Source organism: Megalops cyprinoides, chromosome 22 (assembly GCF_013368585.1).
Source record: "Megalops cyprinoides isolate fMegCyp1 chromosome 22, fMegCyp1.pri, whole genome shotgun sequence".
Lineage (NCBI taxonomy): Eukaryota > Metazoa > Chordata > Actinopteri > Elopiformes > Megalopidae > Megalops > Megalops cyprinoides.
Window position 1 is genome coordinate 21,771,091 of NC_050604.1, and position 24,165 is coordinate 21,795,255.

A 24,165-nucleotide genomic window follows, 5' to 3' on the forward strand; every position below is an offset into this window, starting at 1 on the left:
CTAGATTCAAATGGCTGCGTCTAAAAATCGGATCAGAAATGATAAACGGCAACAGCATGCTCAAAACAACCGACCCCTTAATTCAGGGAAACTGACACTCACACAGCAATTAAAACTGCGGGATTACGCATTACAAGGTTACAATCTAAACACGTATACTGCAATACAGTCACATAAGCCACATAGCTCGACAGGCCTTCCAAAAGGAACAACCTTTTTAATTCAACTTTTGAACTTGACAAAAATGGGACCTCTGCCTCTTGCTCCTCGACTGCTGCCAACAGCATCGTTAATACAAGGGCTTAACAGGCTTACAGTGGTGATTAACTCTTCCAAGTTTTAAAAGGCACTTAGGGTTACTCTATGAGAATATAAAACCCAAGGAACACATTCCCTGGTGTTCATTTTCCAATATGTACCTGCTTTTTTTCCCCCCAGACAACTTGAATTTTATTCTATCTTTTTCAAGTTCCAATTAGACACAGACGTTAAATGCTAACTCTCATGTAAAGCGCCGATAATCTCTCAGAAGGCGGGCCTCAGTGCACTTTAACGGGCTTGTAATGGCGGTGAGCTCTTCTGGAGTTTAAGGTTTCCTGTCTCCCTCATGTATTAATCGCAACGCCAGGCAGGAGGCTGCTCTAATGGCTGCCATTTCCAATACTCAGAAAAAAACAAAGAAAGAAAAGCAAAAAATAAAGTCTGGACAGGAGCCTCTGTAATACTGTGCTCCACCTGGGCAGGGAGAGAGACAGCCTGGACTCGCTTGGCTTTGCGTTATCTCTCCCCAGTGCAGACGTGGAACTCTCCATCACGGGGCCCTCACAGGATGGCCCGGCTGCAGTAGATTAGCTGCAATTATTTCCCGGACACATCAGCCAACAGCCTCTCACAAGGGCTCTGAGGCTCTCTCTCCCTGTCTGACAACAGCATCTCCAGAGAGGCAGAAAGAGAGAGAGAGAAAGAGAGGCCGATACAAGGTTCCATCCGCTGCTAATTACATGCAGGGAGGTGTTCGGACACAGTTGGGAGGTGTTATATTCCTGTACTGGAAAAGCAGAGGCTTTTCAGTGTGAACTCCGGTCTGATTAATGACAACTGCATTGATTCCAGCTCCCATTTACTGTGGCTGCACAAAACCCTATACTGTAACACGATAATGCAAAAATATATTGACTATATAAAGGGATGCTATCAGCTGGGTTACCAAAGAAACTGTAACCCATTTCACTGGTAATGAAACGACACTATCACGTATCTAAAATGTGTCCAATTTTACCATTCTACTGCCAATCAACAGTGAGACAACAATGATGGCAAGTGGCTGTTCTAGATCTGCTCCAGAACATCTGAAGTCAGTGCATTCAGTTAAAACGCCTACGTAAGCATACACATGACACACACACACACACACACGCAAGCGCACACACTCTCTCTGCCTTCCCTAGCGGTGGCAAGGGCACTCAGAGAAAGTCGTCAGGGCTTAGCATGACCACGACGTGTCCCGAGGGAACGCACCACAGAGTAGATCACACAGGGCAGGCCTGTCTAGTCAGGGTTTATGCCTGTAGAAGACATGACTGCACTCCTCTCAATTAACCAGTACAAGGGCAGTGCTTTCAGAAGACACACATCGACTGAACATACCCTACGGCCACACTGGGAAGTCAGGCAGAATGCACACACACACACACACACACACACGCACACACACACACACATGCACACACACACACACACGCACACACGCACACACACGCACACACACGCACACACACACACACGCACACACACACACACACACACACACACACACACACACACACACACACACACATACGCACGCAATAAAAAAGTGCTTCTTGTGCCAGCAGACAACATAATGTTGCTCTTTTTCAATGCGTGTCCGTTGTCCATTTGTCAGCAACGTATTGTGTCACTTCAAAAAGGCCTCTTCCAGTTGGGCGATTAGGTCAAGCGTAAAATGCCGACGCTGGCAGCTGTGTCTTCTGTTCGTGGGGAGTAAGTCTGGGTGTGTGCGTGCGTGTGTGTTATGTGTGTGTTACTTACCTCTGACTTTACCTTTAGTGTGACTTTTGAAGTGCAGCTAATGAAAACAAATAGCAGCTGGACAGGCAGATCATTTAAATGTATTAGCATTTTAATGGAAAGATAAGGACACTGTCTCTTCCCAAGTCCTGTCACAGGCACTTTGAGAGATGGGAAACTTTTGCATTTGATTGCACGCCAGTTAGAATGTTAAAACGCATCTGTTTCATATGCCAACTGTTTTCCACAGCAAACAGGTCTTAATTACTTAAAAAAAAATGCTCACCACAGCAACTGTCTAAGGAATAATGGAACTTTCCGGAACTAATTATTGGGTTTCAGTACAGCAGCAGAGCCGGCCGGAGCCTTCAGTGGGCGTGGCCCTTAGAGCGCATGCAAGACCCTGCAACATCGAGCCAACATGTCCGAACACCTGAGTCACCAGGATCTGACCGGTGGTAGCACCTATATGGATCCATACGATCCATGTAGAAACCCGAAGAATCATCAAGCAACACCGAGGAGTCAGATGCGGGTATACTGCGCACAGACGCAAAAGACACTGAGCTTTAGTTAGGGTTTATGTCACCAATTGCTTGGTCTGACACTTTCTTTTGTGAATAAAAAGAGAACCATTTGGATGGACAAGGAGGAAGAGGGACTGGTGGATTGATTCAGGCAAAAATATATATATATATATGTATTTTTTAACACAATATCCAAAAAGTATCCGTAATGCTCCACGAAAAGCATTCTTCTGTGCTGAAGCAGCACACAGTCTCATCTCTCAGTTTGCCACCCCAATGAGGTCAGTGAGCAACTGGCCAATAGTCTCCTTCTGCTCCTCAAATAACACGGGTGGCATACTGTAAAAGGCTGTAATATTTTTCAGTGTCTGTTCCATAAAGTCTCTTATTTTCTGAGTTATGCACGAAAAAGTACTTCAAATTAAACCCAGTCCAGCAGTGCTTGGTCACAAAAAGCTTCTTTATTCTGCTTATTTTTTGGCATTACTATGACTAAATATAAGTGGCTGAAAACTGGGGAATTGTCCTTTCTTTTCTTTACTTTTTTTTTTTTTTTAACAAAAATGCAGCAATCTTTTACAGAGCAGCTCTCTGAATCACAAAGAATTGGTGCCAGGCCCCTCGGTGACGAAGGCAACAAAGAGATTCGCAGGAAACCCTTCAGAAGGATGCGCCATTTTGAATACAATTTCCAGCTCGTCGGAAAGATATGAAATACGCCCACAACACAGCCATGTCTACAAAGGTGGAGAGTGATTTTCAGTATGCAGCAGACACCGAAATGACGCGATTTGCACTAAAAACAAATAATGCCGAACACACAATGATTTTAAGGCTCAATACAGAGGTGTTAGGGTCATTCAGGTATGGCACATTTCACATATAATGCAAGTCCCTTTTTTATACTGGCGCATTACATTATACAGATAATTGACAAGTAATATGAAGTACTATCACGTAATAAATATAACAGAACCAGCCACATGAAGTGATGTTCCTGAGAGTTCTTAAAGGCTGCATAAAGGTCATAAAAAGGTTACATATACTGTACAGAAAAGAGAATATGACCTTTGACAATATTAATAAACGCCACGAGATACTTCACAGTTAACGAAAGAGGGCAAAGAAAGGGCTTCACAAAGACAGGGAGGCAAACCCAAGTCCTGCAGTCCTTTCTGTGGGCTTAGTCAGGGATGGCATTCATGGTCCAGTTCTCTCTTACACTAATTGTGGGATTAAAAATAACCTGATCCACAATTCACCCCTTTCTCCCTCTGTCCTTTCTCTCTTTTTTTATCCCTCCTCTCTGTCTTTCTTTATAGCCGTGACGACAAATGGTGTCTATATTTGATCAGATTGCTTCTCGGGATAAAATCCGCCCTGACCCGACAGAAAATAGACCCTGGAATATTTCATCGCCCTCGGAGAAGATAAAAGCCGGGGCGTCTGGGAATAGTTATACAGGAACTCGGCCGAACATCAAACAGGCCCCCGAGCTCCACGGCCGGTGCTGTGTAGGAGGAGAGGATTCCTCCCCCCCTCCTTCTGCTCAGAGCGCACGCACGCCAAAGCCGTCCCCCCCCAAAAGTCAGCCCCGGAGGCGCACCCCTCTCTCCCTGCGTTACCTGCGGGCGTGGCAGCCGCGGACCCGGGGGCTGACATGGTGTCTTTGCGGGCCGGGACGAGGCAGGCGCTGGCTCATGGCGGTGTCGGGCGGGTCCCGCAGCCGCACCGTCCCGCTTCCTCCGTCCCCTGGGCTGCGGCAGAGAGGGGTAACGCTCCTGTCGCCCCCCGCCGTCCCGTCACATCCCCACAGGTGCCGGAGCGGGACCCGGGACAGAGCGGCACCCCACTCCCAGCGCTGCTATTCCCACGGTATTCCAGTAAGGGGAGAATCTGACGGCCCGCCTCGCAGCCCTCACGCTCAATCGGATCCCTTTCCAGTTTCTCCAAAGCCCCGGGTCCTACTCCCATCAACACTCATTTTCTCTTTCTCCACTTTCAGCCTCTGAGCGCGAAACTTCTCTCTGATCACTCCGTTTCTCTCTCTCTCTCTCTCTCTCTCTCTCTGCCAGTCTCAATCCTGCCGGCAAGGGGACTACCTGCCCCTCTACCACACCACCATAAATAATTAATACTCTGATGCCTGCTGTAATTCTCCAATAGCACAGCAAGAAAACACTGCCCAGTGCAGTGCGCCAATGCAGTTTTTTTTTTTTTTTTTTTTAGTTTCTTTTCCTTTAAAAGGACAGATATAGTATGTGGATACAGATCCCCTCAGTAAAATACCACACAAGGCTTCACACTCCCCCACCATGCTGGAACAGAAACACACAAACGCTGATGTACGCACTGACTCTATGCCGCATTACAGAACAATACACTCTGTGCTTTAATGTTCTTTCTGTCCTTGTTACGTTTCATGTAAAGAACACTTTTGGCGGAACTGTGCTGACACCTGGGAGAATTAATGGGGTGTTTGCTTTTTGGACCGTACGCGCTTTGTGATTACCTCATAAAATTAATGTGGTTGCTTGTTTCATTATAAATGTGGCTTTCTAAAAGTTAATTTGCCAACACCAGACAACACTGAGAAAACATTACCATATACGGACATATTGTATGAATACAGTGAATGCGGCTTCCCTATATTTTAACTACTGATGTTTTGTATTCTAACAACTTCTTAATCAAGATAAAATGCAGAAAAATGCAACATGCAAATCACAATAAAATATGCATATTTTGTGTAAATTAATATACTGAAAATAAGAAAAAAAATCACTGCACTGGTCTGTGGAATTAGTTGGATTTACACTACATATCTGCTTATCTCCCAGTGAACAGTAATAAGACAAATACTTCCACATCATCTTGGGCGAAAGGAAAAAGGCACATGAAATGAACTGTCGATGATGGGTGTTGCTGGAAGCACTCAAAAGTGGGAGATTTCGACGTGCAAAAGACGTTGAGGGAAAGACTGCTTCCAATTGGTGGGTACAAAGACCTGGCCGCATCCGAGCGCGCTTCCAAATGAGCATATGGTCCCCTCGTTTGATTTTTGTCGGGCGGAACGAGCCAGAGTTTACGATGCCCCCGTGCCTCTGACCACAACAAAAATAACTTAGGGCCACCGCGCACTGTTAGTTCCACTCCCACACATGAAAGACACAACCCATCAGCCCCATTAATTACCAGTCAACGTTAATGAAATTTCTGTTTCCTTTATAACACAGCAAATTAAAAAAAAAAGGAAAAAGATCAAACCCAGCCTGGCGGTGTTCTCGCTAATTTTCTGGGAGTTATCTTGCCTGTGTGAGCCCTCTGGCAGCTACCGCCACACCGCCTCCTAAACAGACTGCCGCAAAGCAGACTCAAACGCCACCTCTCTCATCTCCTACCCCTAACCAACTGGAACATTTAAACATAAAAAAAAACATAAAAATTAATTACTGCTTTCAGTCAGGTTTTCCTCTATTATGAAAAAGAAGAATCAATCTAGATCAATATATAGTAAAATTGCATGAGAATATATATCTGCAACTGCATACAAATATTTGCATGAAATTGTGACTGTATTCTCATGTAATTTTACTATATATTGACAGATACTGATACTACTTTTTCATAACAGAAGAATATATATGTGTGTGTCCGAATATATGGCATATATTACAAGATATGTAAATTATTGTGTTGATGCAATCATTTTCAAAAATAAATATTCAACAGTGAAAATATGCAATTTCATTTTATACTCTACTGTATGCATAATTATTTAGACATTTTTAAAGACAATGTTAAACATTTACAGCTCCTATCAGCATTCATATCAGCCAGGAAGGAAAAATACTGTATGTATATTTTTAGAGGACTTTATTCTCTTTGATGTGAGAAATTGGGCTTCATTTCAAACAACATATTCCGGCAATAGATGATTCAGAGAGTTTTTGCTTTATTCAGTTTATGTTAAGATGGCCATTACATACATTTAAATCAGCAACCATTTACAGGGCCCAAAGCATAGGCTTGCTCCCTGTCTCCTGAAAAGTTACAACAAAATGCCCATCCTACATGCCTTACATAAACCTGACAATATTTCTAATCAGTGCATCATTAGTCATTTTATATTCTTGCATTTCCTGACAAGGTTAATGAACCAAGGCCAGAAACAGACTCAGTTATCCCACCTCCCACTCTAAAAACATCAAACAAAAGCTATAAAGATATTAATAGTAAATGGGGGTAAAAAGCATAGGTAAATGAGTGGATTACTTTAAAACCATAATACAATTTCCTCATGGTCTCTTGGCATTTTAGTCATTGTTAGTCCCTCTGGGCTTTTGAAAATGAAGAGAATGGAGAGAAGCCAGGGCTTTTAAATGCACTGCTGATAACACACACACACACACAGCACTGTGCAATTATGGCGACATTAGGGACTCTAACAGAGGAAATCTAAAATGCAGTGGGGAAAATCAACCTCGGGAGAAGACCTGCATATGATTCTCGGCAAGACGTATTTGCCTGTATGGGCACCTGGCATGGCAATATCCAAAAAACGGAACCCAGAGCACCTAGCATCAAGAGCATCAATTTAGTTGGACACCCTGGGCGTTTACAAATCAGCTTTTCCGTGCCACTGACCTGGAGCGTTCAACTGAACACTCTTCCCGAGACTCATTTTCAGACACTGACTGAGGTTTTTTTTTCCTCCCCTTATAAAAGTCTAAACTGATTGCAAGCTCCAATTTGATATGCAAATTAAATGTACAGCCCTAGATGCTGTGTAAGTATTCATTTATTAGAGGATCAAGAATATCTCATTCAGTCAAGTCAAGAGGCTCGCTGCTGGCTGAATTCAATGAAAGCAGGCAAAGAGTATGTGATTACCAGTGTCTCTTTTATCCCTGGAGAAGATGCAGGTCTGGCTGGGCATTACGTGGTGACACCCCGGCAGGCCTGTATTGCCTCTGCTCTTTATTTTAAAGTTGCTCTTAATTTTGTCCTCATCCACTTGCCGTAGAAATCCAATTAGAGGAACCATTACATAAATTATGTCTAGGCTCAGATATGAGCAAATGAGCCGCAGAAATGAAATGGTGTAATGTAATGTTCAGATTGAAACATTAGACATGATACTGCATCCTTTCTGCTGCGACTCCCATGCACGGCAAAATTGTTTTAATCAAAATAACTTGGAGGAGCTATGCCGTGTGTCTGCATTTCAAATCACACACCGCGGTCTTTATATTATTTTTGAAGCAGTTTTAATTAAACGGTGACCTTTTTCCTTGCTTTTAAGAGTAAAAAAAAAAAATCAGTTTGTTGCCAAGAAATTGCATTTCTCCGTCTGTTTAAGCACACAGCCTCATTAGAATTCAGCTGTTGTTTCTGTGAAATAAACACATAATAAACAGAATACAAAATGTCAGAGCAGGCATACTTTTCTGAAGATAAATCTACGTGCTGTTTTGTTAACCCTTTATGCCTCAAACTGAACAGTGAAAGAAAATAAAAGTTACAGTACTTAAATGTAAAAGGGAAAAAATGTAAAGATTGATTTGGAAACTTAGAAACAGGGTGCTTGAGAGGCCACATCTGCATATTAATTATGATGGTGCATGCGCTTATCTATATGCATGTGTGCGTGTGAAAAAGCAATCAGTAAATCCTGACATGTTGAATGATGAAGGAGGGTGCAGCTTTGGATGGGGGGGGGGGGATGGGGGTACTGATGTGATGACTCATTATAAGGTAGCCAATAGGCTTTTTCCACATCTGCCAGGGGCAAACTTCTGTTGCTGGCTCTCCAAGAAAGCGATCACAGCAGCACAAAAAAAAAAAAACAAAAAAAAAAAAAACATTGGGCTAACCGGCTTGTGACCAACACCACCATCCTCTGCCTGCGAGGGCATGTTTAAACACGGTCAGCTAAGCCGTAATCACCACACCTAAAACACACAGCGATGACATGCTGATAAAGATCACTTTTTTCCCTCCACAGGATGGCCGTCTTTTTGAGGTGCGGATAGCCTATTTACGTTTAAGTATGGCGCGCGGTTGAAGGTGATGGAAGTCATTGTTCTCAGCTTGCTGTGTACATGCATCGGGATGAGGGTGCCTTCAGCTCGCCTCACAGTGACTGACAGTACACCATCTTCCCGTCACCCGATCCATGTCTCCGGGTCACAACCTCAGGGGTCTGTCACAACCCCAAACAAAACGGGCTATCGCCATCTCCTCGCTCTTCGCCGTTTGCCAGTGACACCCCTTAAATCCGCTGTCACGCGTGATTCCCACGAAGCAGGTGCCCAATGCGCCGAGATCAGCGCCTCTCATCCAGTGAAGATCTGCACTGTCTGAAGCCTGATCCTCTCACTGCTGAGTGGAGAGGAAAAGGAAGGAGTGCCATACTGACAATGAAAGAATCGCTCTCTCATAGGCCTCCTCAGAGCTCCAATGCTCCACCCCTATTGGCTGATTGGAAGATAGGAGGAAGGATAGGAAAGACTGACAGATTAAGACCCAGCACTAACGGTTACGTACTCAGATGGGTGTCTCTCTCGATTCCTGCTACACTTCCTCAGTCAATATGGACGGAATTCATCATTTTCGCTACTGACACACATTACATTACACTACTGTCATTTAGCAGGCGCTCTTATCCAGAGAGACTTACATTGGTTACAGTTTTGCGTATTACCCATTCATACAGCTGGATATTTACTGAGGCAATTTTGGGTTAAGTACCTTGCCCCAGGGGTACAAGGCAGTGCCCTAGTGGGGAATCGAACCAGAAACCTTTCAGGTATGAGCCCTGCTCATTACCACTACACCACACGCCGCCCCACATGCATCTTACAGCTGGATAAAATCTAGAATCTAAAATCTGAAATTGAATCTGTTATTTAGAGTTAAGATCAGATTACAAAAGCAGGATCCCACTTTCCCAGAGCACTGTAGGTTTCGGGAGTGCCATATCTTACACCCCTAAGTGTGCCCCAATTGGTATATCCCTAATCAGAACTATCATGCTTTGTAGTGTCAAAATGATCTATTATGATGTTTTTTCATCCGCCCTTTCTCAGACTGCTCTCCCATAACATGAATAATTTAATGTTGCCACAGACCAGTTGGAAGTTTTTTTGAGAAATACACACTGGACGTACGAAACACCAGTTTCTTTGGTGCTACACCAGTTTCTTTCGTCTTTGGTGCTACATATAATTTTAGCGTTTATCTCCCCCCTCTGCTTGGAGAATGAAACGGTCTCAATTTCTCTGTGCCATTGAAGAGGGTGCATTACACTCCACTGCCTCTCAGCAAACCCATCGATCAGGTGACTTCCCCTCTCATCTGTGTGCAAAGTAACAGCCGGTTTATGCTCACTTATGCCACGCCGAGAGGGGCCAGTCAATGGCATTGTGGGTACTCTACAATCTAGTTACTGCCGATGAAGAGGATAAATTTGGATATATTGCTGACAAAGGTTGTTTTACAACACAAGAGGAAAAAAATCTACCCCGACTACCACCGCAATATGATCAGAGTGGGTTCCCATGAACCAATTGCGCTGGGTTTTATATGTTCTTAGCCTCCAGGAGTCGGAGTGCGGTGCCTCCAATCCAACGCGCCACGGTACACCTTCACCATAAATCACGCTGGCTCAGCGCGGTGTGGCGGTGCGGCTCGACACAGCGCAGCGCTTCCAGAATGACGGTGGCCCTCCAGTATTGATACTCGTGCACAAAGGGCACATCAGCTGTAAACGCATGCGTTCTGTGACCCCGCTAACCCTCCCTAACGCGGCTGCTTATTTATATTTGATGTATCTGTTCTGCTTACTTTGGTTCACCGTCTGGTACGTGCCTATTATTCTCCGGCTTAACGACCGCTACAGCGACAAGCAGGTCACTCTGTCATTGTCTCTGCAGCAACGGTGTAACCTCTGCACGGGTACAGCCAGGGAGTGACATTCACTGCCCTGAAAAAAGCCTTACAAAACAAGGTAAAAAGGGGGAAGGCACACACACACACACACACACACACACACACACACACACACACCAACACACAAAAACACAAAAGCACTAGTGCACGCGTAAAAACACACACAAACACATATGTTCTATATACTGAACTCTACATATTTTTGCTTTTAGATGCTAAAAACAACAATAAACGTATGTTCTCTCTTTTACGATGCACAAATCCAAGTGCTAACTTTAATAAAGTTTACTCATCATACTGCAGGAGGATTCACTACCAATATTGCTACTTCATTCTTCTTGGGTTTAGCTGGTGGAGAGAAGCTTCATTCTCAGTACGTCACTCACAGAATTGCTGAAACAGATCTGCTGCTTGCAAATCTTGACTGCTGTCTAAAAATAAACTGTGATATTGAAACAAACCACATTATAACACATAGAGCAGGCAGCTCTCTAAGAATGGAGACTTGGGCTAAATCATTTGAAAATGCATATGCATTTTATTATGTTAAGTGTCATTCTATTACTAATATAACTATTGAGTTATTCGAACAATATTCCACTGATAACATCAGTAATTCTGCATATAGAATTTAGAATGCATGTGGATGCACATAGACAGAATTTTTCATTTTTTCCAAATATATTCATTAACTTATTTTTGCAATACTTGTATTTTCACACCAAGTACTCACTGAAAGCCCGTGGTTTGATCAGTGGTTCTAATTAAATCCTTGTGCGTACTATCAAAACCTATACAAAAAAAAAAAAGAAAAAAAAAACAGCAGAGCCTCATCTACTATCCACCTGCTTCAATCATGTAAAAAAAATCTTGATGAGTCTTCCCCATTCAAGCTAAGGCAAATTCTCCATTCTCCAAACTGTGGCGATTTGGTCCCTTGCCAAGTAATCACAAAGACTATTCACAGACCAGCTATTGCGGGCCTCATTTCCACAGGCCTGAAAGCATATAGCATACCCACCAGCTCAACCGTAGCATCAGCATGAATAAATCAGTGACTATGAGCAGAGGCATATCTCATAACCAGATACAGGTGGAGCTATATAAACTGTATATAAGACGAGAGAAAGAATGTGGGCTAATGGTGTAGAACCTGTGTTGTAAAAGTTTACACTTGACACTGCAGCGTGTCTGAACGGCGCCTCCTTTTTTGTGCTCCAAAGGGTCTCTGTGTTTCGTGCTCAGAGTACAAACTGATTGATCCAGTCTGAAAAAACGTATCCTGAAGTGGCCACTAAACTCAACCTGTTCCTCATCATTTAGCTACTCGTGACAGCCTCGCTCTGCATAAATCGCTTTGTGATCCCTCTCGGAAAAATGAATCGTGAAATCATCTTTTTTCGCGCCGTGCTTTTTTTTTTCCTCTCTCCTCCTAAAAGAAGTGCGTTTACCATGTGCATAGATAATGAGAGAAGGAAATAAAGCGTACTGCAGAGCAGATATTAACTTTAATCAGCGGGAGAGAATAGGTTCTTTGCTCCGCCAAGCGTTTGTGGATCAGTGAAACTTCAAGCGCTTCATCTCTCTTTCATGTAGATTCCCATGGAGTTACAGTCGATTTTCCAGCAAAACACGTTATATAATGAACTTCATATGCTAATGATGCTACAGACACAGGATATGGATGCTTTAGCCACGGACAGTTGCCTGAATCAACTGCTTATTGAATTGAAAAATAAAATTGTGATTCTTCAGCGTTTTGTTTTCTATTAACAGTAGGATGTAGTGGAGTATAAAGACCCTGCTGGAAAACTATAACTAAACTAAACTGCCTTATTACAAAACTCAGCAATATATAAAAAATAATATAATTCCCATGGAAAAAAAAAAGTCCTTCAATATGATAAAAGTATGCAGACAGGCAAATGTGACCAGGTCCATTTTTCAACTCCATAAATCAGCCACTTCCTGCTTCCTCCAATCAAATGTAATTGAAACTTTAATTTTTTTGAGTAATAGGCCCATCTTCTACAGCTCGTTCCATCAGGATGATTACTGCACGTATATCACAAACTAAAGGGTCTGGTTGCTAGGCGATCTCTTCCATTTATAAAAGCGAATGGCTATGTTCCACTCATCCTGCTACCCCTACTTTTTAACATTTAAGACCATTATTCCCCGACAAATCAATTTGACGCACAGATTCCTCGGAAAGGGGGGGGTCATCGTAAATCAATTGTCAGCTTTATTCATGACTTAAACTGAAACCAGGCAGTAACCCCGCTTCCACATAGAGGACGTTATTTACCTTTACACTAGCCTCCAGCACTAATTCTGACAGCCTCTGTCTCACTGCTCATGGGTTCCAGGACTTGCCACATTTGAAATAAGACATAGGCCCATTTTGACCCTCTCACAACATGCTATGTCTGACATTTATGAATTCCATAAATTTCCATAACGGTGTTCCCTAAAGTCGCAGGTAGAATTTTATCTTAAATGCATGCATATCCACACCCAAACACTGCGTATATTGGTATGCAGATCTACCTCCTGTGTAAAACTATCCACATTTCTGGTGTATTCACCCTGCATACAAAACACATCCTCAATCCATCACATCTCATAATAAAAAAATTCACCGCAATAGGTTATATGTTATTAATTCCAGAAATAATAGCAATTAAAGTAAACTAAAAAATACAACATATACACACATAAGGATTTATATGCAACCATTGAGTAGCTTCTATGAAAAGGGATATTTTATGATATTTTCCAACTGAAGAGAAACACAAGTTTATTTGCAAAGGTTAACCTGACACTAAAGGACTTCCAAAAAGCTTCAGTCTGTTTCCAATTACTCCCACTAAAAGTATTTCCAGTCAGGAGGAAATGATTCCTGTGAACTGCCTATTTTTAATAAGCAGCATCATTCATCTAACACCACTGCCTCCTAATTTTCAGCGATAGCCCAAAGCAGAAAAATCAGAGAAAATCTTTAAGGCATGCATATGTTTTCTTTGTTGTTTTTTTTTTTTCCTTTTCTTTTCAGGGAGGGATGTGTGTATCCTATTTGCACAGGGTCCCTAATTATATAATTACTAATTTCCTTTTGAATAGAAGAGTAGATTTGCTTGCATGACAAATACGCAGCACTGTTTTGACATATTTATTTGCATTAATATATGATGGAATCTAACAGAAAGAAAAATCTACAGGACTGAAATGCAGTCCTATAATGCTATAAATGCTCCTCCGCGACATTTTTCGAATTATTGATCGGCTCCCCCTTCTTTCTTTACCATTCACATACGGCACGGATTATAACGAAACCGTTTCATTGCATACTGCCATGTGAACGGCGCATTCATTTCGTTTACCACTGCTATGTCTTCATTCAAACAGTTGGTGGAATTAACGAAACGAATTAAACTGAGTATAAGGAGGTCGCCGTTAGCCGCTTCGGTTCGAATGATTTACATGAGAAAAAAAAAGTTCAGCAGGTTACCTTGGTCAAATCCTCTAGCTGCTTCCCCAAGGGGTTAAAGCGAGACCACCTCTTCGGCTCAGATAGTGATGTACAGTAGCGGGCAGCGCTGGTTTAAAATGCTCGGGGTGTCGCCTCCTCCCATTCCACATAAATAACCGCACGGAAGAAAAAATAAAATAATAAAAAACAGGGTCGCTGCATGGGGAAAAAGAAAGACTTCGCGCACTGCCAAAAGAGTTGTCTTTATCCGGGGCAGGGCTGGAAGGGTCGCCCACCTTTGCGGCGTGCCGTCGTTACTCCGGCTGCTCTCTCTCTCTCCTCTCTCCGCTCTGCCTGCGCGAGACAGCGCGAGTTTACAGCGCTCTACCGTGTCTCGTGCTACGGAGTCTGGTGCTCGCGCAGCGCCCGAGCGGAGGGCGCACATGATAGGCTGAGCCTCGCCTGTTTACACCCAGCAGGGGAGGGTCGGAGGCAGGGGGGGGGGGGGGGGGTGGGCGGATTAGGGGCTGGTGATGGTGGTGGGGTTTGGGGGGGTTAGTGTAGGAGGAGGTTGGGCCCAGCCTCCTTTAACCATTCAGAATCTTGTGTTTGTCTTTGAAACATGTTCCCCATGATATCTCATCTCCTCTTTTTTGAAAGAGCTGCAGCTGCTGACGGAGGAACAAAAAAAACAACCTTGACATCAATTGATTCGGGGGCTCCTGTGGCTTTTTAGACAAGGAGTACAGGCACGGGGGTACAGTATTCTCAGCCAAGCCCCTATAACCTTTCCTTTGGCTTTTGTCCCTACTGAATAGAACTGTGGAAATATACCTCCCTACAGCCATGCATGTCCAACATGCGGAATTGTGCTTAACTTCTTTTCTAAGAAGCTGTTCGACTCTTACTTTTGAGATGTATCTGCTTACATGTCAATGTGTACACTGCCACACAGTAACAGCCTTAATGCATGCTTAATCTGTTGCCACTCAAACACCGTTTTGTGTTTACCTAAACATAATCAATGTGCTGTTTTTAATTTAAGATTAATAAAACAATTAATGCGGATGTCTGTGTGTGTAATAATGTAATGTGTACAATATTCAACAGAATGAAAAATCCCTTGATGAGAAATCGAATGAGGCTCTTTTGTTAGATTAATGGAAATGGCCGTGGGCTTTTTTTCCCCACAGAAAATATCAGCAACTGAAACAATTCCGCCTACTTTGCAAGGGTTCTGGTCATGTGTCAGCCCTTCAAGGCTAACATGAGAAGACATTCCCCATTTCTTTTCCATCACTGCGCAGACAGTTTAATTATGAATTTTATAAACACGGTGGACATTTATCCTTTTCCCCCAACAGTGAACACATTGTCCCTCCTGGTTGCTTGATACCTGTGATTGTTTGGCCACCAAACTAACGTGGACAGCAAGATGACAGGTCTTAATAAAGACTGGTGTTTCCTCACACAATCAAGACAGGCTAAAAACACAAGCAGTGTTTTTTTTTTTTTCTTTTTCATGTACTTAACTCCTTAATGAAAAGGGACACATCCTCTATGAAAAAGGACAAGTAAATATATCAATGTATGCATGCTGAATATGAAATCTAAAGTAAACTAAGTACGTAATTATATGTAAACATACAGCATAAAATAGATCAATAATTGCAATTGCAAAACAAAAAGAAGCTATTCTAATCAAGTGGAAATGAAACAGCATTGCTGAAGTCCTGTTTAGCGATGTCCACCCTTGTTTTCCAAAGAGGTCACCTACAGCAGCCACTAAGGCTGGAGCTTATCAGGGTCAGTCTCCCCTGGAGAGGCTGTGAAGCGAGACATGCATGCAGTTCCGCAGCTGATTAAACGGGCTACAGCGGTGTGGGAACCGGTGCGCCGTGTGGGCCGGCCTCAGAGACAGAGAGGGGGGCGGGAGCCAAATTAACGTTAATACTGCATCAGGAAAGGTCTGTGTGTGTGTGTGTGTGTGTGTGTATGAGAGAGAAAGAGACATAGAGAGTTTCCTCATAGGGATTGCATGTTGCATATGTAACAGCATTTTGTGCAAAACTCAGGGATATTTTTGTAGAATGGAGGCAAATTCACAACAGACCATTAAACCCATTAAAGTAGGCATTTTAACTTAACGTGCATTTGCAAGCATACATAAAATAATGCACGCACCTTTAAAAATAAACCACTATATTGGCGGACTTTTCCAGCATTGTCCTTTCTTAGAAATGTTTACACAAACCTGACTGTTTTCCACCATTGGTGTCGCCATTCACTCCGGATCTGTATGCTACACTGTGGCATGTACAGACTAGCTTCCAGCTCACCACATATTACATGGGTTTGTTTGGGGCCGCGGCAGAAGAGCTATGAAAAGCCCACAGTATTAAACTGACAGGTGTGAAATGAAGTGGTTGGGTGACTAACTGTGGTCTTCCCCGCCAGGAGGAAGCCTGGTCATTGTGCAAGGTTTAATGGGTTCTCCACTGTGTCCTAGCATGCTTAATGTTTTGTTGATGTTAAACCAGGGGTTCATTCGCACACACACACGCACACACACATACCCACGCAGACTTCTTTTCGTTCACAAACAGTCATAACAGCCTGGTCGTGCCCATAGTGCATTTATTCACGCACACACGTTATCACAGCAGTGAGGGCTTATTGAGTTTCAGCGGTGTTTATTCCCCATTTGTGACTGCACAGTGCGTGAGCTTGACCACACTGAAGGCAAAACGGAGAACTTGCAACCGTAATTTTTTTTTGTCTTGTGGTATAAAGCAGCAGATTACAATGCCCGGTGCTGCACGTACACTGCACCCGGGTGATGCATTCTGAATGTCCCTGCTGAACAGCTGAAGTGTCTGTGACACCAAGAGCTGGCAGAAGTATCCTCTGTATCATCATGCTACAGTGCTATCAGTTATCAGATCCACCGGTAATTACTGCACGGGCTGTGTACCGTATGCAAAGCATATTAATGCCAGTTTAGGTCTGAGGAGCTCACTCTCATCCACTGCACATTATGTGTCTCTGGAGGCACACACTGCCTAGTCTTTCCTAACAACAAAGTACCCAGACACTACACTTAAATAAACAAGCAAATATTAAATGTTAATTTATGAGATTTTTTTCACCTGTGTGCACCGTCGTCATGGCAGCTTTATTGCAAATGATTCAGGGAGCAGGGATGTGGTGCTAGGGTCCATTGCTGTAATGAAACCCCACAGCAATAAAAATAAAAATAAGAAAAATACTGTAAATATAAACAACAGCTTATCACAGCCTGGAAAATGATTAAGGGTCATCTGAAGACGGAACACTCTAAGTGGTTTACCTGGTATTTTTAATTTGTACCTTTGTATTTTACCCTATTTCTTAATCAAATCCCTTGCACATGAGCTTCAAATCAGTCCAATAAGTGAAGCAGCTGAGAACAAACCCGAGGAATTTTTTAGTTGAACGCATCTCATCTGAGCTGGTCTTACCAAGTGTTAAAATCGCTGATTTTTCAGGAGACTCCCTCCCATTTCTGGTGTAAATGAAGAATGGCAATGCGGTTACACAAGCCCACCGTGCACCTTAATACTTTTTGCAGTGCCCACACAGTCTCCTGCATGTTCTTCACAACAGCACTCTTTTTGGACACTTAGGGTTGGACAAACAAGCTTTCTCTCAGCACAAATAGTGTGTCCATAGGATTGACTTAAAAATAATAACAAACACTTAAGTGTTTATTTTACACACACATATATATATATATATATATATATATATATATATATATATATATATATATATATATACATATATAAATTAATTCTAAAAACATGTATTAATAACAAATCAGAAAAATTCTTTAAAATTCAATTTAGCCTGGAATTTTTACAGCATAGCTATACGTGAAATGTCAAAGTAACAGTATTCCTGTCATATTTTTCTTTGCATGCACAACTGCTGCTTGGATTTAGACAACAGCAAAGCCACTGCGTTATTTAAAAGTCACCCAGTGAGGCTTTAATGGAGTTCAGAATTTGTGTGAAATTCATAGATTTAAGGTGTGACATGTCTCTTCATAGACTGTATTTAAATGTCATGAGTCAGTCTTCTTAAGGCCTATCATTTTCATTTGCAGAGATATCACAGGACTGGAATGAAAATGTTTGACTCGATGAAAGTGTCATCTCCAGCAGGAAGAAAACCTCTGTTAAAATCACTCCAAAATAATGCACACAGAATTGATTTTTTTCTCCTCCAAGAACAGAGGTATAGATTTCATGCTCTCAATCTTATTAAAAATGCATGCGTGTATGTGTGATGATGGCAGCAAAAAAAAAAAAAAAATCCAACAATATCTACAAGTTTTTATGAGCGATTAGACGTTTTATTCCAGAACAGAAACAAGGGCTTAATTACGTGTAAAAGGGAAATTGTCTCACACGTCTGCTAGCTGAGCTTTTGTGTTAACAGCTGTGAAAACTGTAAAGCGAGAGCCGACAGGATGGGGCCAGGGTGTAATACAGGTGCACGCTCTGTGAAAACAGCAACGAGGCAACGCTGAAACATTTTCCATTCTCCAATCCGCCGCCGCTAACATCTGGCTGGAGTTGTGAACAAGGCCTACCTGCACGAGTTAGCATGCCACGTAAGGTTAGCCCGGAAACTGCCTTTCTGGGAGGGGCTTGGGTGGGCGGGGGGGTGGTTCGCGGGCGGGGTGACGGATGAGGATGAGGCGGTTCACCCTCATTGTCGGCACCATCTCAATACTGTAGGCGCTCCCTTTCCAATCGAAAAAAGACAGCAGGAGGCGCCCGGCTTTACCGACCCCTTTACATATTTCATTCACGGAGCGTGCGCATCGTCTTATAACCTTTACAAATTGATATGGATGTAGGCGCAGCATTAGACGATGGGTGTCAGCTCCTCAACGACTACATTCATGAGCGCTGAAAATACAACTCAAGCGCCGTAATGCACTGTCTGCAAGGGTCATTGAACACCCTCCAAACTAACACCTTTCATCCAGAACCTCGGCGACCCTGTGGAGCTCGCCGACTGCCTCATGGATAGCTGTCCACACGCTGTGCTCTAACGCACACTGGCTTCTCCCATTTTCAGCCTGCCTGAAAAAAATAATGCATCAAAGGAGGTAATATGCAATATTAGTCTATATTTGTCTTCCTCTGACTTTTATGTACTGATGATCTGGTGTATTTATGTTTCACTATAGAAATGGGATAGGAGGACATTCACAAGGTTATCTACCGTAATGATAACACATTTCAGGGTAACCTGATGATCTATTATTTCCATAAACTCCCCTACAGACGATTATACAACTGGAGCCAGTGTCGCTTCTGGAGCACCAGGATCTGCCTGGGGAATAGATATCAGTAAGGGCCTCTGCGCAACGGTGGCCTGGCCACACTGAACAGAGTTCCTAATGAACCAGGCTTTTCATCTATTCTTTGCTTTGCTCTGGGTGGAAGAGCTTTCATTAATGTGTCTGCATATTTCCAAAATAAGTCAATGAGCGCAAAGGTGAGGTTTGACCTTACCTCCGGCTGCCAGTGTCGGGTGAAATTGGCTAACAAGTTGCCAGAGACTCGACACTGAGCCAAGTGCATCTGCATAAGCTGCTTGGGTCCCTGGACGTGGCACAGCCTTCTGAGGGGATGAGAGGAGTTTCTCCTGCCTGATGGCTGAAGCTAAGCGGGACTGGGCTTGGTTATTACCGGGATAAAAGACCTCCTAAGCAAACAAAGGTTTCTGGATGCTGTATTGGTGTGCCAGTAGGGGGCAGTCTTCCCTCTGAGCTAGGCAAAAGGAAAACAATGCCCCAGTCCATGGGCTCTGTAGGAGACGCTGTGTTTCAGATGCGATGCTAAACCCAGGTCCTTGTTCCCCGTGGTCAAGATCCCGTGGCATTAAATTTTTGCTCGTCTGCTTAGCAGTTGCTTTCATCCAGGGAGACTTACAAATCTTAAAAATTTCACACATTATTCATGTATGCAGCTTGAAATTTATGGAGGCAATTAAAGCTGAAGTACCCGCCCAAGAGTAAGACGGCAGGGACCCACCTGAGAGCCGAACCATCAACCTTTGGGTTTACGAGCTCTGCCCCTTACCACTGTACCTCACCGCTGCACATATTTCAAAGAGTAGGAGGTTCCCCTGGGTCATGGATGAATTCAGAATCTGGTTTAACCAGACTTAACTGACCATGTAAATCCCTTGCCTGTCACCCATGTGTGGTGAGCATTGTAGCACAAAATGGTGGCAGTATACACCGCAGGCCTTACACACTGATGGCGGATCAGGTGAATCACTCTCACTCTCTCTGTATACATATCTATGCATCTCATCTCTTCTTATGCAGTCGGACGAGTCGAAGGGGACTGTGTAGAGTAGATTTTGGAAAGAGTTGTTCCTGTATCCTCTTTCTAAACATTCTTTGATGTCCCCTCCTGCTGCCCCCTTGTAGTGTGGAATATTCCAGCCAGCCAAGAGGGGTGTGTGTTTTTTATTTATTTATTTTTTTGTGGGGGGAGTGGCAGCGGGATTTCAGCTGTCTGCGTCCCTCTGGACTCCCTGGGGTGAGCCCTGTGTGAGGGGACGCCATGCACCCCGGGGCCACTAAGCCAGGCTGTACAGACTCGGGCTGGCCTCCCGCATGGGGCGAGCATAAAGGTTCGAGTGTGAGAGCAGGGGGAAAGAAAGGGCGAAGGGGTAAGGAGTGGGGGGTGAAGGGGGGGGGGGGCAGGGAGACAATAAAAAAAAGATGAAACAAAACAAAAGCAGGTTTTCAAAACCAAATTTTCCCCCCCTTCTGCTCCCCGGCCCGGGGCCATCGTCACCCCGTCAGAAAGATTTCCAGCACTCCGGGATGCACATCGAGCGGGTCCCCATAACAACAATCGCCGTACCGACGAAATAAAATGGCGGGGCAGGGGTCCCCATTGAGGCTGATCAGAGGGTCCCTCTGTTTTATGACAGCATGGCCACAGAGGTCTAACAGTAGGGTGCTGGGTCTGCCATCACAGCATGGCTCAACAGAGCAGGTGATCTCCCCCAGAACCCAGAGGTACAGCCAATGACAGACTGAGAGAGAGACAATCAGCACCGCAAGAACCCAAAATCCATCCCTGGGAATGTGTCACAGAGGCAGTGCTAGCAGGGGTCGGACTGAGACGACTCGCTGGCTTTGGCTTTAACTTCGGAAAAGAACTCTCGCTGCCGTGTAGTTTCTCCTGCTGTACATTGCAGGGGTCTGTATTCAAGACGCAGAAGAACTGTTATGCCGCATTTGATGCGACACCTTCTTTCTCGGTGCGAGAGCATTTGTGTGCAAAGAAATGCAACCCAAGACACTTCACTGAAATTTAAATGAGTCTGAAATGCACATTACAAAATATGCATGCACAAATGAATGAAATGACTCAACAGAATTTTGTGTGGTGTACCAAAATTAATAAGGAAACAGGCTATATGTAACCCAAACTGGTCAAATCAGGACAAAAACGCATCTGCATACACGATGAAATGATTTAATGCTTCAGCTTGAATGGATACACTTCTGTTCTTTTGTGCTGGAAATTGCTCTGGATAAGAGCATCTGCTAAATGAATGTAAGTAATGCAATGTAATGCTCAAAATATACACAGTGCAACCCAGTGCTTATGAAAGCAATGGAGTTACAATAGAGCACTTCAGGAGTCCATAATAAATGGACTAAGATTTAAAAAAGAAAAAGAAAAAAACAAGACCCACATTATAGTGTCCACTGATGTGTTCCAAAAGCTATGTTACCAAGTAACAACCAATAAGAATTACATCCAAAGTGCACAATTTAGAGGGATTTATTCAGAGCTCTAAAAATAGTACTACAGTTTGACTCTGTACAATTTCTTAATGTTTAGAACAACTGTTAATTGCTTTCTCAAAAAACCACAGCAAACCAGGGTTAAAACAATAAAACTGTGAGCAAAATGTCCCCTTTGTTATTCTCAGTATTTATCAATATGTGTATTCCGTGCTATTAAAAAGAAAAAAAAAGCCTCAGCCTTGAGGTTATTTCACACAGAACATTATGTGGTGCTGCCACATATTTCAGCTATGACATCACAATGTCATCCCATCCTACTGCCCTCTTCTGTGCAGAGGTTCCTGGTCACATGACTTGGTATGGTTTAGTGCACTGGAACAGTGGGCAATCACCAATATATTACACATCAATCACCACCACACCTTTCTACTGACACCAAACTGATGCATTAAAAATTTTCGCAACAGAACCAAGAAGTCACAAAATGAGCAGCCTTTATTTTCCTTTCTGCTGGAATGCTGCATGTAAAAATGGCCTGGCGCATGTTCATGAAGGCATGAATATTTACAAAACCACATTGCCCAGGATGAAAAAGGTCACACATTACATTCGGGGGGGGAGACAGACATGCCAACCCTCAGGAGAAAATCTTACACCCCTGTTGCTGCTTCAGATGTAGCCAAAATGTTTTGCATTTCAGATTAGCGGAGTGTAACCTGGATTACCATCCGGCAGACTTCAAAAGATTTCCGTTCCGTCTTTGGCGAGTGCAATCAATCTGCTCAGTATGTGTGGAAGTGATGGTCCAACACGCCCTCCCCTCCTCTACACCCCCCCAACCCCCCCCCAGGCTCAGCATTTCTCTGATTGATCAGGAAATCGATGTCCTGATTGTAGCTAATCATCACTACAGGCAACAGAAACAATGACTTTCCCATCTGTCTTTCGCGGGGACGCTCCCGAGATCCCTGAGTTTTCTTATAAGGATTTAGTGACTGTGCCTGGGTTTTTTTTTTTTTTTTTTTTTTTTAAAGAGGGACCTCGGTGCATACAAATCAGCGGTCTCTCCCGTGTCACCACCGACCACTTGTTTATTTATTTACATTCCTGCTTGTCTACCCTCCAACCACTGCCATTCCACATAAACATACATAAACCCGGTGACAAACGAGATGATCCACGCTGCCATGAAGTAATTATGAGGGAGGGTGATCGGAAACAAAGCCGTTGGGGAGATAAAGCGGTGATACAAAAGAAGTGATGGAGCTGTCATTCATGCCATCTCCCTGTCACAGCTTGATAACCAAATTGTGCTTGTCGGAGACCCAGACAAATAAAATATTCATACTCTGTCTATTATTTGCCACATTACATTTGCAGACCATTTGCTGGGTGAATAACTCAAAACTGGCCTACCCTTCGCTGGCAAACGGGTTTCAATCATCCTGACAAAGCCTCCTGCCGAAACTGAAAGTGAACAAATTATTAACATCAAATTTAAAGTCAAGTAGAGGCTATTTGTAGTGAGTGTAACGTTATTTCCTGGCGAGAGCCGCGAAATGGATTGTGTGGGACAGAAAACCATTACGTTTCTCCACAAGCAAGATGAAAGAGCGGGCACATTTGCACTGCAGGTTTTTTTTTTTTCTGTCTTTTTCAGGGAACTGTATCTGAGAGTTAATTATGTGTTAATTATGTGTTTGTGCTGCTGTTGGTGTAACCAGACAGAAACGACAGAACCAGAGATGGCAGTATGGGGGCAGATACAGGAAACTGTATTTCTTTATCTTTGTTAATGCAATATCGTTCACAGAACAAATCGGTCTGCTCATGTTCCTAAATTCCACTGTGTGTGTGTAAGTGTGTGTGTGTCTGCATGAGTGTGTGCGTGTGTGAGAATATGAATGAAGACAACAGGCCTTTTCCTTATTTACTCAGTACATTTTGAGAACAAAGTGTCAAACCAAGCCCTGGTGAGAGGAGTTGTGAGAATGGCAGGAGCCCCTTAGGAAAGTATGTTTTGAGACACGAAATCCTGGGTGGAGGAGACAAAATGAAATTGCACAAAATGATGCCTATATGGAATTGTCTTCTTATCATTTACAGAGAGCCAACGGGTACCACAAAAATAATAAAATATTTAAATATTTAAAACATTTAATCGGCTTAATTAAATACAACGCCTTCAACAATGCTGCAAAATGTTTTGCTTGTTTTGCGCGGCGCCCTTTGCTTATTTGTAACTTGTCGAGCGCAACTGTCTGCTCCAAAGGCGACGCTGACAAAAAGAAAAAAAAAAAAAAAAGAGAAGAGAGGGAAAAAAAAAA

General features: G+C 43.3%; 1 protein-coding gene across 14 annotated transcripts in view; it reads right to left on the reverse strand.

The window, feature by feature from the left end:
• tenm3 (teneurin transmembrane protein 3) overlaps positions 1-24,165 on the reverse strand; it is a 258,447-nt gene that overhangs the window by 127,715 nt on the left and 106,567 nt on the right. The window contains exon 1 of one of the 14 annotated variants that reach the window (XM_036516764.1): positions 14,041-14,368. The exons of the other annotated variants lie outside the window; for them this stretch is intronic. The gene's annotated coding sequence lies outside the window, so the exon portion shown is untranslated. Of the gene's footprint in view, positions 1-14,040; positions 14,369-24,165 lie in introns of those variants that run through there. 14 annotated transcript variants of the gene reach the window in all.